The 15,685-nt window shown below is 52.3% G+C and overlaps 1 pseudogene; it reads right to left on the reverse strand.

The window, feature by feature from the left end:
* Positions 1–6,562: 6,562 nt before the first annotated feature.
* Positions 6,563–6,932, reverse strand: LOC102744832 (ubiquitin-ribosomal protein eL40 fusion protein pseudogene; annotated as a pseudogene).
* Positions 6,933–15,685: the final 8,753 nt, after the last annotated feature.

The raw sequence follows: 15,685 nt of genomic DNA on the forward strand, positions 1-15,685 counted from the left end.
GTCTCTCTTCAGGTCTCTAGAAAGAATCAACCCTGCTGACATTTCGATTTCAGACCTCTGGTCCCCAGAACTGGGACAGAATACATCTCTGTTGTGTTAAGCCCTCCAAATTGTGGTAATGAGTTATGGCAGCCTAGGACACATGGCTACCCAGTATAAGGGATTTTCAGTGCTAAGACCGGGAGAATCTTGAGCAAATCGGGATAGCTGGTCAACCTGGCATTTGAAATATCTGCCATACTTTTTGAACTCGAGTCAAAACACATGAGCTAGCTTTGGCTCACATAGCATATGAAGTTTCTCTGGGTCACGACTGGTAACTTTCTATGTCATAGTTTCTACCCTGTCTGTCCCTCTGGTGTCAGCTTTGTATAGTATTCGGGGCCTTCTGCCTCAGGGGGCGTTGATAGCAGGAGGTAGGAATGGACAGGGGGTGCCCTTGGCCTTCTCAGCAGTCCTGTGTGTCTTTGGGGGTGTGCAAACCCTCTACATCTCAGCTTCTCCTCTTTTGGAAAGAGGAGATGCTCCTAGCCTGGCCCTCAAACGGCTACGTGATAACCTGTCTTTCAGCGGAAAGATGCAGCTGAATGACAAAATGCCAAGTGGTCCTCACCTTCCCGCTGCTTGCTCCTGAGCCGGGAGACACTGGTGGGTTCACCTAGGAAATTGCCAGCATCTGGGTGGCAGCAGGAGTCTGGAAGCTTCATCCTGGGAAGAGAGTTGGGCTGTCCTGTGGAGAATATCTACTGGTTTCCTCTTCCTTCTGCTTCCCCATTTCCTGCTGGACCAAACCAGGGGACCCGCTGATTCTCTAAGCAGTGAGACAACCGGAAAGAACACAATCCCCACCACCTGCTGGACCCTGTTTTCCTTGTTATGGATATAGGTGCTCAGGGGGCTGCAGTATTGACCCCGGAGCACCGCTGTGGGCACCTCCTACTCCCTGACCCCTTGGGGCTGACTCTGCAGCTGTAAAGGAAAAGTCAGCTTTGTTTTGACACCGTGGGAGCCTTGCCCGGATTCATCCTGAGCTCTCCTGCCTTCCCACGGTGGTCAATCGCAGGAAACCTCCTCTGATGTGCTGAACGCGGCCCAGGAGCCCCCCAGAGCCCTTCCCACGGTCTTTGGCAATGCAGAGCCCTGCGGCTCGAGATGGCGCTGCCCCCGGGGCCAAGGCCTGCCCCTGGACGTGACCTCTGGAAACATAGGCCAAGATTCTTTTGATCTCACAATTTCTGGAGTGCAAGTATTTAGAAATGTCTTCCGCCCCAAAGCCGGGGTGGCCAGGTGCCAGGGAGGGGAGGTAAGACTGAGGAGCGGGGTGAGCTGTGGACAGCCCCCAAAAGGGGACCCGTTTGCATGTGGAGGGGCCGGGAGACAAACTTTCTTTTCTTTTTCTTTTTTTTTTTTAAGATTTATTTATCCATCTTATTTTTTTATTTTTATTTTTAAATATTTTATTTATTTATTTGTCAGAGAGAGAGAGAGAGCACAAGCAAGGGGAGGGTCAGAGGGAGAAGCAGGCTTCTGGCTGAGCAGGGACCCCGATGTAGGACTTGATCCCAGGACCCCGGGATCATGACCTGAGCCTAAGGCAGATGCTTCACTGACTGAGCCACCCAGGCACCCCTTATTTATCCATTTGAGAGAGAGAGAGAGCGTGAGAGCGTGGGGGGGGGGGCAGAGGGAGAGAGAATCCCCAAGCAGACTCCCCGCAGAGTGCAGAGTTGGATGTGGGGCTGGATCTCACCACCCTGAGATCACAACCTGAGCGGAAATCAAGAGTCGGACACCCAAACCACTGAGCCCCCCAGGTGCCCCGAGACAAACTCAAGAGGCTGGTCTTCTATTTTCCTCACATACTGTGTTGTCCATATAAAATAATACATGCTCCCAGTAAAAAAAATATATTTTGTGTTTTCGTACATATTTAAGATACTTTAAAAATGCTTTTGTATATTGTGTTTTCCATACATATAAAACATACGCTCCCAGGAAAAGCAGCTTATAAAATTGAGCTCTAACTTACATTAAGTAAAGGGTACGGATCTTAAGGACAGAGCTCGGCGTATTTTCACGTGAGTTGATGTCTGTGTAGCTACCGCTCTGAGAGGCACAATGGCGTGGGGAAGGTCTCCTCCAGCCCCCAGAACTCACCTCTGTTCTCACTTGCAACCCCACAGATTGGTTTGGCTGTTTTAGAAATCTGTATAAATGGAATGGTACGGAATGTGCTCTTTTCTGTCTGGCTCATTTCAGGTAGTATTCCGTTGAGTGTCTACGCCACAAATTGACTCCTTTTTTGTTGACGGGACTTGGCTAGTGTCCCGTAGGAGACATCCCAGGTAGCGCTGTGGTGAGCTCCGCATAGGAAGTGGGAGCGAGAGGACAAATAAGACACTTTCCTGATGTGAAATCTGTGGGTCAGAGACCAGCCGCTCCTCCCGAAACCCTGACCCACAGGCGGCCGGAGAAATTAGGACCCTGTATTTGAAAGGCATGGAAAGGAAATAATTTTATACCTACAGCAAAACAGGTAGATGGTTCTACTGATGTGAGTTTTGAGACTCAGCAGCTCAATCATGGCGTTCCTTTGCTTACATACCTTCATTGCACAATGTCAAAAGGAAACGTTTGTTTGATTTTGGTACGCACTTTAGAATAAAAACCCCAGAACCAGAAGGCACCATCATTCTCCATCTTGTTTCTCAGGCCATCTGCACCAACTTACCACAGCACCCTTGCCTTCTGAGCCTAGACTGGACCTCAGAATCCTTCCTAACCAAAAGCTCCCTGCGGTCAGTAGTGACTTGAATTGGTGTGAGTTGAAGCCTCGCTGCCCCCACGATGGCATGTCATCTACTATTGGGTTGAGGAGAGGGTAGAGGTGGGGAGGAGTGTGGGGGAGTGGGTTGGGTTGAAGAGGGGAGTGGGGACGGGAGAGGGTGGGCCAGGAAGATTCATGATAAATATGGAGATCCAGTTATTGGAGCAAGACCTGCATTGACCATATCTGTTGGTTCCTGTCTGGGCTTGTTGGCCCCGCAGGTGGGCTAGTTTGGTGACGAGGTTGGGGCCTCCCCAGGACAAAAGAGAGAGGGGCAGGGGGTGAGGGCCGGGGTGACAATGGGGAGCAGCTGCTGTTCCCCTCTCCAAAGTCTCTGATACCTTGCTCTAGGGTGGGCTGGCCGGGGCTTGGGTGCAAAGAGCAGACTCTTCAAACACCTGGTATCTGAAGCTGAAGATCTTTAACGACAGGACATTTTCCTCTTCTCTTTCCTGTAAAGAGCAGCTTCCCCCTCTGGCTTTGGGTGGCTTTGCATTTGAACTTGGACATGCTGATGTCTCTTCCCACAGCCCCTTGCGCATCCTTCCAACTAGTTCTCTGGTTCTGTGTCCCCCCAACATCCTCTCTCTCATCCCTCTGAATAATGAAAGGTTTCTACATAATCCGAGGGAAGGATTTTAAGGTCCAGATGACCAGAGGTTGCAACCTGAATGTCTGGATGGCTAAGTGGGTAGCATTAGGTGCCCTGGACACTCCTCACCCACTCGTCTCCTCCGTGTGTGTGTGTAGGTTCACACGATTCTCTGCGCACACAATCCCTTTGTACCATATGTACACCACAGACACGGCATTGAAAAGCCGAAACATCAAAGCTCTGTTACATCTCAAGCACTGAGCACCTGCTGGACAGGTGGTGGCCTGGGCGCCAGGGGAACACCAGCAAATAAGACAGGGTCGCTGCCTTCAAGGAACTTTGCCCAACTCCCAAACTGGCAGGCATCCTTCGCCATCCAGATGTGATGTGTGGCCAGTGATCAGCCCAAGGTGGGTCCTTTTTTTTTAAATTTAAATTGTGGTGAGATGTACACAACATAAAACCACTAATTACATTTACACTGTTACAACCACCACCACCGTCTGTCTCTGGAGGTGTTTCATTGTCCCAAACTGACAGTGTCCCCATGGAACACCAGCCCCTGACAACCTCTCAGCTTTCCGGATTCGACGACTCCAGGTACCTCACGTAAGTAGAATCCGAGAGGATCTGTCCTTTTGCAACTGGCTGATTTCACCGAGCACTGTGTCCTTGAGGTTCCTCCATGTGTAGTCGGTGTCAGAATGTCCTTCCTTTTTATGGATGAATCAGATTCCCTTGTCTGGATGGACCCCATATTGCTTACCCGCTCATCCATCGATGGCCAAAATGGGGTGCTTCCGTCCCTTGACTGTAGGTGATACTGCTTCTGTGGATCTGTGGACATGGGATGTACACATACTAACCAGGGCTTTTAAATATACTGAATTGTCAACATTTAATACTTGGGAGATTTCACCCTCCAAGAATATCCAGTGTCCAGCTTCTTGTGAAAGATAGGGCACTGTGGCCACACTGGGCTGTGGTCCTGTGTGTCAGTGACCGGCAGTGAGCAGCTCCTCATCCCGGGACGGTGGCATCCGGACACAGACCAGAGGCTGACTGCCGTACGTTATCGTGCTTACGTTGTTGTTTTCCTTTTAGTCGAGTTAAAAAAAAGCCAAAATATTTCCATTACCTGCGTCTCTATCAAACGTGGAAAATAGGAAACAGGCGGAAAGGTCTCCATGTTTCGGGGAGAGAAGAGTATTCCTGCGTATGGAGTATGCACGCAGGGTAGGTCTGCGGGCCAAGAGCCCAGCGGATCTGTTTCATCCCCAGCAAACGGGTCCCTGTCCCGTTTTGATTTCCCGCAGGGCATTTTAGTGGACCTCTGGCTGGGTTCCGGATGAGGCTCAGTTCTACTAGTAGGTGACTAAGTCATCTAGGTCATGATATCCTAATCATGGGTTTGATTTCTGATCAGTGGAATCCTAATCGCCCCCACTGCGAACCTGTTAGGCATAGGAAGCAAGCAGGTGTGGACGGTTGAGTGGTGGCCGCTGGGAAGACACGCGCAGGTCCTGACCCTCCTTACCTCTGAATGTGAGCCTTTATGGAAGAGGGTGCTTGCGGATGTAATTAAGGATCTGGAGATGACATCATCCTGGATTAACTGAGTGGGTCCTAAGTCCAATGACAAGGGTCCTTCTAAGAGACGGAAGAGTAGAAGGCCCAAGCAGGAGGGGCAGCCACGGGACCACAGAGACAGAGACTGGAGCGAACAGCCACAAGCCTGCAGGTGCGGGCAGCCACTGGGAGTGGGAAGGCAGGAAGGATCCTCCCCTACAGCCTTGAAGGGGTGGCCCAGGCCGACTTCTGAGCTCCAGAGCTGTGAGAGAATGAGTCTGGGATGTTTTAAGCCCCCCAGTTCGTGCTCATTCTTACAGTGCCAACATAGCGGGTGGCCAGATTCTCTCTGTGGATGAAAGGGAAGCGTGGCATCCTTACGGATGCAGGTGACGCAGAATACGAACGCTTTGGTTGTATGGTGGCCTCTGTGGTCAGTATAACAGGACAGGAGGCCTTGCTCAGCCTACGTACTAGCAAAAGGGCAAAACTACATGAATCCCCATTTTAACCAAGAGGAAAATGGGCACAGAGAGGATGCGATTTGCCCGGGGTCTGGTACATAATCCATGGCAAAACCGAATATGGGATCCCCCCCCGAAAAAAAAAACAAAGAGCAAAGTGTAGGTAGTGATGATGAATGCTTCTCACTCAGGGTGAGAGGAGGCAGGAGGGCCCTGGCTTTTCAGGTTATCTTTCAAAAGAATTTTCGGGTCCACATAGCACCTCTTTGCAGTTGGGAATTGTGGGTCTTTAGGATGAACATCCGTCTCTGTGCTTGCTTACGGGCCATTTGTATTTCTTAGAACTGACTGTAACCACGTTTCATATGAGAAGAGCAAACTTCTTTTGAAAATGACATAAAAAAAAGAAAATGATGTAAATAAGAAATACTACTTGTTTAATGAAGTCTTAAGAGTAGCGATATCAAGAATCACATGACCAAAAGCAAACCCGGAGCCAGAGACTTTTCAAGGCCAGTCCTCCCTCGCGGGTGTGGCGCAGGAGAAAGGACTTGTCCTGGACGGACACACCGGGCTCCCCACTGCCAGGGCCGGACGCGGCGGATTCATGCTTGTGGCAGGTGCTGTCGTCTGCCTGTTCACCTGAGGCTTTCACACAACACACCGGCCTTCCCGAGGGCTTTTCTCTGCGGTGTGGTTGACTCAGAAAGGCTGGTTCTTGCATTTGTTTTCCAGAATGAGTTTCTCACAAGGAGCTGCTGGTTAAAAGAACCCCTTCCCTAGTTAATTCCAGATGGGGAATACATTCAACCTGCATATTTTATGAGGAGGGTAGGAGGTATCCCTTAAGGTGTTTTCTCTGTTTAAAAATCAAGCAATCTGAGGATTGCTTCAATCTGATGATTGAAAAGGGTCGTTCTGCAAAGTGAGCCAGCAGGAGGCACTTCACCAGGATTTGCCCTCCCTGCGGCAGGGCCCCCCCACCGCAAAGCCTTTTTTTTTTTTTACTGCTCCAGGCAATGAAAGGGAAACTTTGTTGAGGCCCCAGGTCCTTGGGCTCGGGCAGGAGGCCACCTTGTGGGCGAAGGAAGAGCTGGTTGAGGGGCCTTATTTGACCTCTTTGGGGCGCGGGTTGTTGGTGTGGCGCAGTTGACAGCCCCGGGAATGCCGCCGAGCAAAATGCTTGCCGTGGTTCGTCTGGTCGCAGTTGTATTTCTGGGCCAGTGTGTGAAGGGAAGGCTCGATGATGATGCCAGCCTGCAGGTGAAGCACCAAGTGCAGGGTGGACTCTCTCTGGATATTGTAGTCGGACAGTGCCGCCATCTTCCAGCTGTTCGCCCACAGAAATCAGATGCAGCAGGTCAGGCAGGATGCCCTCCTTGTCCTGGATGTTGGCTTTGACATTCTCAGTGGTGTCAGTGGGCTCCACCTCGAGGGTGATGGTCTTGCCCGTCAGGGTCTTCTCAAAGATCTGCATGCCTGCGTCTGCTCGTGGTAGGGAGAAGAGGACTTGACGCTTCTAAGAGGATTGGCGCACTGTACGGCCCGGTGAAAAGCTTCATACCCCTCCTGCATGAACTCGGATTTGCCCAGGAAGATCATCCACACACCTAAGTCCTCATGGGATAGCTTGGGCTGGCCCAGAGGACAGGCCTCTCTCTCAAAGGCCGGCTCGCCCCCCGGGACCCAGGCCAGCCTCAGAATCCTGGCCCCACATGCCCAGCTCAGCAGACCCGGCCGCTGTGTGGAACCTGGTCCGTGTGGACAGGCTCTGGGTCACCCCCTCCCATACCTGGACTCTCACAGCCTCCTGCCCAACCAGTGGGCCGAACTCTCAAGACAGCCCCAGCAAAGCCTTAAGAAGGCTGGTGCTCACTGGAGCATCCCTGCCCACCTTCCCTGAGCCTCTCTGATGGAGGATGGGGGCTTAGCCAGGCTCTGGGGGTGGGGGAGTGCGCACTCAAGCTGCTCCTCCTGGCTCCCCTCCCCCAGCCCAGCCTTTGGGTCCCTCCCTGGCGGCATATTTATTAGCCAACCAGAGGACCAGGGCAGCTCTGGGGAAGCCAGCTAAGCCGACTGAGCCCTGCTATTGAGGCTCCCTGGCCTGAAACACAGCCCCTATTTGCAGCCTCCCTGCTTTTTGTTTTGATTTTTGGTGGAGTCCCGGAATCTGTTTTTTCAAAAATTGTGCTAAAATACGCAGAACATGAAACTTACCATTTTAACTCTCTCAAGCGTATAATTCAGTAGCATCTAGTACCTTCAAGATGCTGTACAAGCGTGACTACTCTCTGGTTCCCGGACATTTTCATCTCACCACAAGGGAGCTATACTCACTCAGCAGCTGCTGACCAACCCCCCCAGCCACCCACCCCAGCCCCGCAGCCCTCCCCTGCTTTCTGCCTCCTAGGATTTGTCTATTCTGGACATGCGGCAAAAAAGGAATCCTGTGATGTGGGGCCTTTTGTGTCTTTCTTCCCCTCTGCGTGTCTCTGAGGGCCATCCACGCAGCGGGGGGCGGGGAGGGGACTTCCCTCCTTTCCAGGGCGTGTCATGTCCCGTGGTGGGGACGCACCGCACTTCGCTGATCCCTGCTTCTGTCTACGCCCGTGTCTTTGGGCTGTTTCCACCTTTTGGCAATTATCAAGAATGCTGCTATGGACATTCGTTCCTGGGACATGCACCAGCCGTGGCACCCCTGGTCACCAGCGCCTGCGTGTGTCCCCTGCTGAGGAAGCCCCGGCCTGCTTTCCACGTGGCTGCCGTGCCACGTCTGCAGAGGCACCTGTCACTTTTCTTTCTTTCTCTTCTTTTATTATGATGGTCCTCCTTTGGGTGTAAGGTGGCATGCTGTGGCTTGGACTTGCATTTCCCAGGTGAGTGTCCTCTCTGCGCTCCTTGGTGGCTTGCTTGTCACCGACACCTCCTCCGATTCTTGGGTCCAACAGGAAGTAGAACTAGGTCAGCGGCCTCCAAGCTGCTTTGTCCATGGAGCCCCTGCAAGAATTTGGAAAAATGCCCTTTTGGTACCTTTTGAGGTTGGTATCTACCGTTTTTTGTCATTAAGTTCACAAGGGTGCAAAGGATGGGATTTCTGGTGTATTGTAAACACCAACTTTTATTTTATTTTATTTTAAGATTTTATTTATGTGTTTGAGAGAGAGAGATTGCAAGGGCAGGAACACAAGCAGGGGGAGTGGGAGAGGGAGTAGCAGGCTTCCCGCCAAGCAGGGAGCCCGATGCCGGGCTCGATCCCAGGACCCCGGGATCATGACCTGAGCGGAAGGCAGAAGCTTAACGACTGAGCCACCCAGGCACCCCAAACACCAACTTTTAAAAAATAGAACAGTTCCTCGCTCTGTAGAAGCAAAACCTGACATTCTGACCTGCTTTCAAGGTCATTGAGCAAATCCTGTTCCTCTGTCACAGACAAACCAAACCAACAAACCGCTTTGCACCCTAGGATAACCCCAAATCTCAGCGTCCCCCAATAAGAAAACCCTGTTTATTTCCTGTGAACCTCTGATAATCAGAATTTTAGCCCTGACCTTTGCTCTTCCTGTCGTGTGTCCTGACCTTTAGGATTAGCATAATCACGTGAGAAAGTGGCCGCTGGAAACTCGGTTTTCTTGTGACTTTTTTTTGCCTTTTAAATACTTGATGGCGTTTTTTGTTTGGTGAAGTCAGCCTCCCCTGCACTCTTTGCAAGAAAAGGTTCTTTTCTTTTCCTAAATGCAACTGCCTCCCATTTCCCTGGGGCCATTCTTTTAAATATATCAAATGAAATGTAAATAATGTAGTGAAGTGACCTCTGAGACCAGAGAGACCAGAGAGACCAGAGAGATAGACAAATTCTTCTTGGTTCTTTTCTCTTTCACCTGGCGGGGCGGGGGTCCTGTCTCACTTCTTCCCCTGAATTTTATTTTAATAAAAACATTTTTATGTTTGAAAGTAATTCACTAATCACTCAAGCATAGGTTTCTTTCTTTTTTTTTTTTTTAAAGATTTTATTTATTTGACAGAGAGAGATACAGCGAGAGAGGGAACACAAGCAGGAGGAGTGGGAGAGGGAGAAGCAGGCTTCCCGCGGAGCAGGGAGCCCGATGTGGGGCTCGATCCCAGGACCCTGGGACCATGACCTGAGCCGAAGGCAGGCGCCCAACGACTGAGCCACCCAGGCACCCCCAAGCATAGGTTTCTGCAAGAAAGGCATAATTTAAATTTAACGTGTTATTTCCGGCAACTCTAAGGCTCTTAGTATGAAAAAAAAATTATTCTGGATTGAGTAATGCAATCAATCAATTGACCAAATGAACGTAAGTATATTAAATTGTGGTATACATTTATTATATATGTAATATATAATATATAAATACAATATATATAAAAGTTAAAATTTTGAACTGCATCTTTTTTTTTTTTTTAAAGATTTTATTTATTTATTTGACAGAGAGAGAGACAGCGAGAGCAGGAACACAAGCAGGGCGAGTGGGAGAGGGAGAAGCAGGCCTCCCGCCGAACAGGGAGCCCGATGTGGGACTCGATCCCAGGACCCTGGGATCATGACCTGAGCCGAAGGCAGACGCTTACCGACTGAGCCACCCAGGCGCCCCTTGAACTGCATCTCTTAATGAGATGGATGGGGCTGCATGTTTTTAAATAGTTCATATGTCTGTGGGTGAATATTATTTATTTCCTAAGACTTGGTTCATTCCTGTTTTTCATTTATTAGTGTAGACTATGAGAAAACTTTATATAAATTCACACATGATAATGGGAGAGTTTTGCTAGGGCTATGTTCCTCCTCTTTCTGAACTTTTTTTTTTAAGATTTTATTTATTTGAGAGAGAGTGAGTGAAGGTGCACGAGGGGGGAGGGGCAGAGGGAGAAGCAGACTTCCCGCTGAGCAGGGAGCCCGTTGCCAGGCTGGATACCAGGACCTAGACATCACGACCTGAGCCAAAGGCAGACGCTCAACGCACTGAGCCACCCAGGCGTCGCTTTCTGAACTTCTTTGGAGATTTAAGTCAAAAGCCACGCAGTGATTTATCACCAAAAACAAAATTTAAAAAATTGACTGGATTAGGTTCTCTTCCGCATGACTGAGATACCGGGATTTCTTGGCACTCCCGGTATGTGGCATGTGAGTGGCCTGGGTCCCTTCCTGGTCCCCAGATTCTCCCACCCTTCTCCTGCTCCTGCCACGCGGGATGGAGGGATGAGGAAACGGAGGTGTCCCCGAGGTCGCGGGTCCCGAGGCTCAGCGTCTCGCGGGTCCTTGCTGAATGAGCGGCCCGGACCTGGTCACCTTCGGACACCGCCTGCTGCGCTTTGGTCGCGCCTGCCCCCGAGTCCCCGCGGATGGCAGGTGTCTGGGCGCTCCCGGTAGGGTTGGTGGTGGACCCCGGGCAGCCGCGGCGACCTTCCTGTCGGGGAGTGCGTGCCTAGGAGGCCACCCCTCCTCTGACGTGACCCTACAAGGTGGATCTGCAGAGAGGGTCACAAAGGGGAGGGGTGCACCAGCTTGCTGCGCGTGCGCGGACCCGGCTGCGACCCTCTGCGGGCTGTGCCTGCGAGTGTAGACGCCGGGGACCTGTTCCAACAGCGCATCTTCAGGTGTCCGGGTCCCGAGTGGGTTTAGGGTGTGTGCGTGTGGTACGAGGATCACGGTGTGTGTGGCTGGCATGGGAAGTGATGCGTACAGTGGGGGTGGATGCGGTGAGTGCAGCGCGAGTGATGCGTGCGCGCATGTGAGTGGTGTGTGTTCTGTTGTGTGCGGTGTCTATACGGTGTGTGGGGGTGGGATGTGACAGGGCAGCGTGCGTGTGCGGCGCGCGCGGCGTTCCGTGTCGCGTCCCGCCTGCGCCCCCAGCTCCGGGCTCAGCGACTGCGCACCGCCTGCGGCTCTGGCACCTCCCGCGGCGCGGAGCGGAGCGCGGCGGGTAACCATGGCAACAGGAGCTCCCGCAGCTCGGCGGTCTGGGTGAGGGGCGCTGCGCACCCGGGACGGCGGGCGTGGGGGAGGGGAGGCCGCTCGCCCCCAGAAACGCGCGGACGAGCCGGGCTGCCCTCCGACACACCCCTGCGAATCACCTCTCGTTGACACCCCTCCTGATGGGGCGCCCAGGCCCATCCTCGGTCCCTGCTGCTTGCCTGAGGGACCTGGACCCCTCGCTCGGGTCCTCCGCGGGCCTGGGGCTGGGCGCCGAACGAACGAGTCCAGCTGCCTCGCCTCGCAGCCAGTAGATGCGCAAAGCACTCAGTGCCGTTAGGTGAGAAGGCGCAGCAAGGCGGTCGGCTCCTGATCCTAAAGATGGCCTGGACCGCAAGCACAGCTGTGGGGCTTGATGATTGGCAGGTGCTCCTGTTGGGTCCCAGGCGGATGGGCCAAAGGGAGCGGCCGCGTTTGACAAAGGATCCTCTTCAGTGGGGAGGAGAGGATCTGGGCCAAGCAGTTCCCTGGGTTCTGGGAAGAATAGACTTACTCGCATCAGCAGAGAGCACCTGAGAGAAAGGGCTGGCCTGGCCCTACTGGGATTGAACTTGGAGATACCTGTGCTCCCCTCCCACTTCCGCTCAGGGCTAGCTGGTGGCTGAGGCTGCCTCAGTTGTAATCCTGTTTAACCTGCGGAGGTTGGGCCAGACCAGCTTCTATTCATTCATTCATTCATAACCTTTATTTTTATTTTTTTTATTTTAAAGATTTTATTTATTTGACACAGAGAGAGAGAGAGAGAGAGAGAGAGAGAGAAATCACAAGGAGGGGGAGTGGCAGAGGGAGAGGCAGAGGGAGAAGCCGGCTGCCTGTAGCCCAATTCAGAGCTCCATCCCAGGGCCCTGGATCATGACCTGAGCCGAAGGCAGACGTTTAACCGACTGAGCCACCCAGGCTTCCCTATTTTTATTTTTTTAAAGATAAATTTAATTTATTTATTTGAGAGAGAGAGAGAGCACAAGCAAGGAGGAGAAGCAGAGGCAGAGGGAGAAGTAGTCTCTCCACTGAGCAGAGAGCCTCACACAGGACTTGATCCCAGGACCCTGGGATCATGATCTGAGCCCAAGGAGACACTTAACTGACTGAGCCACCCAGGTACCCCCATAACCTTTATTAAGTGCAATGATTCTCAAGTGTGATACTGTGGCCAGCAGCATGAGAATCCCCTGGGAACTACTCAGAAATGCAGGTTCTCAGGCCTACTCCAGACCTCCCGATCCAGACGTGTATGTGTGCTCAGGCTCACCTGCACAGCATCTGATCGAACAAAGAGCTTGGGAGGCACACAGATCCAGAGTGGCCTTTGTGCGTAGCATGGGGCTACATGATCCCTTCCCTCAATGGATCTGAAAGCAAACCTGATTTGGAAAGTTCTACTTCTCTTCTCTGAACAACCGGCATTCCATTGCGGCTCCATCTAAAATTTGGGGAAACAAATACTCCTTGACCACGCCCCTAGGGTTGATGTGGTTATTTCAGAGGAGCCGGGGAAGGAGAAGCTGGAGGAACAGGAGGTTCTGAATTCCTATTTCAGAAGCTGCTTGAGAAAGGCTTCAAGGGGTGTTGAAGAGCCCAAGAGTGCCGCCTCCTGGTGACAGCATGCGGGGCTGGCTCTACAGGGGCGAGGCCTCCTGACAAAGGGGGCTTTCAGTGTCCCAATCATACGCCCTGTCACTCTTGACCTGGCCAGTTAGCACTTGGATGTCCCACCCATTACTGCCAGCCCCTGGACTGGCTCAATTGAACAAAGGCTTTGAGCTGACAGAGAGCAGTATATGGATGGAGCAATCAGTGTTGAGTGTCAGTCACCTCCATGTGGCTCCAGAATGCAGTGCTCTGCTCTGTTTCAGCTGGAGTTTTCTCCTGTTTTAGTTAGGCTGATAGTAAAGTGAACTTTGTATGGTGAATTACAATGTTAGTTTTCAGTAGTGTCCTGAACTCCCCTGGAGGGAGTCTCTGGACATCTGCCCCGGGGAGACCGAGTGCTGCCCTCCAGAAGCTTCCGGGGCTGGCCACATGGTTGGGAGCAGAGGGGAGGCAGGCGAGAGCAGGGGCGGCCTCCAGCAGGTTTGTCTCTGGCTCCCCTCCCTTACTATTTATACATTCTGTCCTGTCCCCCCGCCAACCGCGCTATTATGTAGTCGACATTTTTCCTTTAAATTAACTCATCCTTCTTAAGTTAATTTTCAAAGGAAAAAAATGGGAATTAACAGATATAAATGCAAAAATCAGTAGTTCTCACAGCAAACTAAAGGTGATCATAAAAACCAAGACAATGCAGAGAGACCCGTGGGGTAACATTGTACCTTTTGATACATTGCCCACACCAGCTCCGAGCCTGGGCCCTCTCTGTGCTACAGCAGCGAGGCATTTCAGGCTTAGTGTTGCTGACCCCAAACTTCCTGGGAGAGAAGCAAGAAGGCCTGGAGGGGAGCTGAGAAGGGAGCAGCTGGGACTTTCTCCCCAGCCATTCCCCGCCTCTTCATTAAGTCCTAACGCAGAACACGTGGCAGGTGGGCCTTCGCAGGCCAGGTCCCGTTCCAAGCGGTTTGCAAATGATAACTCATTTAATCATCAGGACCAGCCTATGAGACGGATACCGCTATCATTCCCGATTTTACAGTGAGGAAATGGCCCAGGGGTTAGCAACTTGCCTGGGGCCGCACAGCATTGCATCAGTGAGTGTAGGGGTGTGGGGGCTCGGGGTGGTGCCCTGAACTCACCCCACAGCTGCACAGATGGGAAATATAGCCTCACAGCACTGAGCCCTGGTTATTTTTCTCTTTGAAAAAGTCATTGAGCGATTCTTTTTTTTTTTTTTAAAGATTTTATTTATTTATTTGAGAGAGAGAGAGAGCACATGAGAGGGGGGAGGGTCAGAGGGAGAAGCAGACCCCCTGCTGAGCAGGGAGCCCGATGCGGGACTCGATCCCGGGACTCCAGGACCATGACCTGAGCCGAAGGCAGTCGCTCAACCAACTGAGCCACCCAGGCGCCCTCATTGAGCGATTCTTAAGAGTATCTGTTGGCCCATCCCCTGGAAAGTAAACTAGGCTGAGCAACCTAACAGGGCGCTCTCAGAGGAAGGCTGTGTGTCTTAGAGACCTGTGGGTCATGGTGGTTACTCCGGCAACTGTGTATGCTCACTGCTCTGCAGTTAGGAATGCAGAGGATACTCTCCCTGGTCCCCTCCAGCCAGATGGGGCCGACTCCCGAGGGCCAAGACCAGATCCGGGCCTGTCCAGAGTCAGAAGCTGGTGTGAGCAGGCAGGCTGGTCTGGGTATCCCAGCGTAGGCTGCCACGGGGGTGGGGCATTTATTCTAGGAAAATTATTGGATGCAGGGCCAGGGACACAGGGCCTTTAAGGCCAAGGCAGGACTCCAGGTCCGGGTAGCTGGTCAGGCAGCTGCCGATGGTGAGCTGGGATGGATCCTGGAGATGGAGGTGGAGATCAAGTCATAGGTAGAAGAGGCCCAGGGAGGGGAGAGGGGGCTTCACAGGCAAGGAATAGGCAGGTCCTGCAAACACATCCATCAAAGGATGTGTCTCATGCTGTTACAGCTGGATTTGTTTTCCGGAGCTGCACTGGACAGGTCAGCACCTCCCACAGCAGTTTTAACTGTGCCCATGGCTACACCAATGGGGCACCTGCCTCCACGCATTACCCTGGGCCGATCTCAGGGAGGCGCGCCTCTCCTTACTGCCCCGTGTGTTTTCAGATGAGCAGCCTGAGGCTGGGGAAGGTCAACTACCACCCCAAGGTCACAGCCTGTGGGTGGGGACAGACTGGAGTAGGAGCTGCTCTACTCCAAATCCTGTGCTCTTAGAAAGTGGTCCTGAGATGCTCCGATCCGCACATCCTTCTTGCTCCTGGCCTGGCCACCCAGTGCCCTCTCTGGAGCCGGTCACTGCTCTTCTGGTGTTGAGAGTTCTCCAGCGGTATTTTTTTTTTTCTTAAAGATTTTATTTATTTATTTGACAGAGAGAGACACAGTGAGAGAGGAACACAAGCAGGGGGAGTGGAAGAGGGAGAAGCAGGCTTCCCGCCGAGCAGGGAGCCCGATGTGGGGCTCGATCCCAGGACGCTGGGATCATGACCTGAGCCAAAGGCAGGCGCTTAACGACTGAGCCACCCAGGCGCCCCTCTCCAGCGGTATTTTGATGTCTAGAGGTGCAGGGGTGCACACACTCTCTCCCCCTTCCCCTCCTCACCCCCACCAAAGGTGTCTACTAT

The sequence above is a fragment of the Leptonychotes weddellii genome, chromosome 15, assembly GCF_054177405.1.
Source record: "Leptonychotes weddellii isolate Sample4059 chromosome 15, ASM5417740v2, whole genome shotgun sequence".
Classification (NCBI taxonomy): Eukaryota; Metazoa; Chordata; class Mammalia; order Carnivora; family Phocidae; genus Leptonychotes; species Leptonychotes weddellii.